This window comes from Chrysochloris asiatica, unplaced genomic scaffold (genome assembly GCF_000296735.1).
Source record: "Chrysochloris asiatica unplaced genomic scaffold, ChrAsi1.0 scaffold00107, whole genome shotgun sequence".
NCBI classification, from domain to species: Eukaryota; Metazoa; Chordata; class Mammalia; order Afrosoricida; family Chrysochloridae; genus Chrysochloris; species Chrysochloris asiatica.
The window spans coordinates 1,704,465-1,706,212 of record NW_006408625.1 but is presented as its reverse complement, the minus strand read 5'-3'; the positions used below and the strand labels follow the sequence as shown (position 1 = coordinate 1,706,212).

General features: G+C 47.4%; 1 pseudogene; it reads left to right on the top strand.

The window, feature by feature from the left end:
- Positions 1-696: 696 nt before the first annotated feature.
- LOC102812544 lies at positions 697-1,748 on the top strand (annotated as a pseudogene).

Below are 1,748 nucleotides of genomic sequence, written 5' to 3'. Positions count from 1 at the left end.
TCTCAGCTTGGCCTGGCCCAAACCTTGATGCTTTGATGGGCGGGCCTGAGGCTAGGAGACTGGGAAGAGGGCTGGCCTAGGCCAAAGAAGTGGGGGATGGGCTTGGTGCTTGCAGGCAGATGGAGTCTGTTTTTGATGACGTCTAAAATGCCTCTCTTTGTCTCCCTGTGCTTTGAGCCCCCCAATTTGCCCTATATACACGCCGGTAATGCCTAACGTGGCAATGAGGACCCCCCCTGGGATGGACTATGTTGGTTCCTGTGGCCCTGCTAGCTCTCTGAGAGCGTCTGCCCTTTGAATGGGTCTGCTCAAGCCCTGCTAAGTTCTGAAGTGGGCGGTGCCATCCCCGGGGTGGGAGCCGGGAGCAGGGTGGGTGGAAGCTCAAAATGCTCGTAACTCCTCAATAGTTTGATCCTTCATAAAAACAAGTTCATAAAGTTTAAGCCTAATGTTTTATGTTTGCCCAAAAGCTGTCTGTCTACTAGGTGGGGGCTCCCCTTTGTGATACCGCCCCCGACTTTCTCTCGAGCCCATGTACCTGTGCTGCCTGGTCAGGGAAGCCCCGGAAGTCGGGGCTAGATAAACTTTTGTAGTCACATATATCCAGACTAGGGATGCTCTGGTGGAGGAACAGAAGCCTAGGATGGAAGTTGGTTGCTCCATTTTCTTGTTCTGCCTCCCTTACAAGGAGCCTAGATGGAGCTCTTGGATAAGTACTGGACTGCTAACTGCAATGTTGGCATTTCAAACCCACCAGCTGCTCTGTGGGAGAAAGATGAGACTTTTTTGCTCCCATAAAGATTTATAGCCTTGGACCCTGGGAATCAAACTTGACTTGATGTCAGTAAATTGAGAGACATTCATTTACTGTCTAGCTTTGTGACAATGGAGAAGTTTGCTTTCACTGGGACCAAGTTTCCTAATCTGGAAAATGGGGATAGCACCCAGACTATTTGTTGTATTAGCTTCCTATGATGCTGCCGCAAGAATGACCACAGACTTAGTGGCTTACAAAGACACACACTAGTTTCTTTCACAGTTATGGAGGTCAGGAGTCCAAAATCAGCCTTACTGGGCTGAAATCAAGGTGTTGGCAAAGCCACAGTCCTCTGGAGGCTGTAGGGGAGAATCTGTTTCTTGCTTTCCTGGTTCTTAGGTGGCTGCCCGCATTTCTTAGTTTGTGGCTGCATCACCTGAACCTTCCATTTGTGTCAGCTCTTCCTCTTTCTTATAAGGACTCACTTAGGGCACACTTGGATAACCCAGGATAATCTCCCTGTCTCTAGATCCTTAATTTAAATACACCTGCAAAGCCTTTGCCATATATGGTAACATTACAGATTCTAGGGACTTGGGGGACCTTTATTCAATCTTTATAGTAGTCAGTCTCAGGGGCTGGCTATGGTCCTCTGGGAAATGATGTATGTGAGAAGGTTTCATGAACAGAGAAGTGCTAGCAGAGGTGTTAAGTCAGTTTTTATTGTAGTTTTATTTCAATATTAAAATGTATATTTTACAAAAGCAGCAAAGTAAGAGGTTAATAATAAAGTACCACCACTTTTAACATCCAGGATGGACCTGACTTTCAAGACTGAGTTGTCAATAGTGATACCTCTGTGGTTGTGGATTTCCATGCACGATGGTGTGTCCCCTGCAAGATCCTGGGGCCGAGGTTAGAGAAGATGATGGCCAAGCAGCACGGCAAGGTTGTAATGGCCAAGGTGGACATCGACGACCACACAGATCTC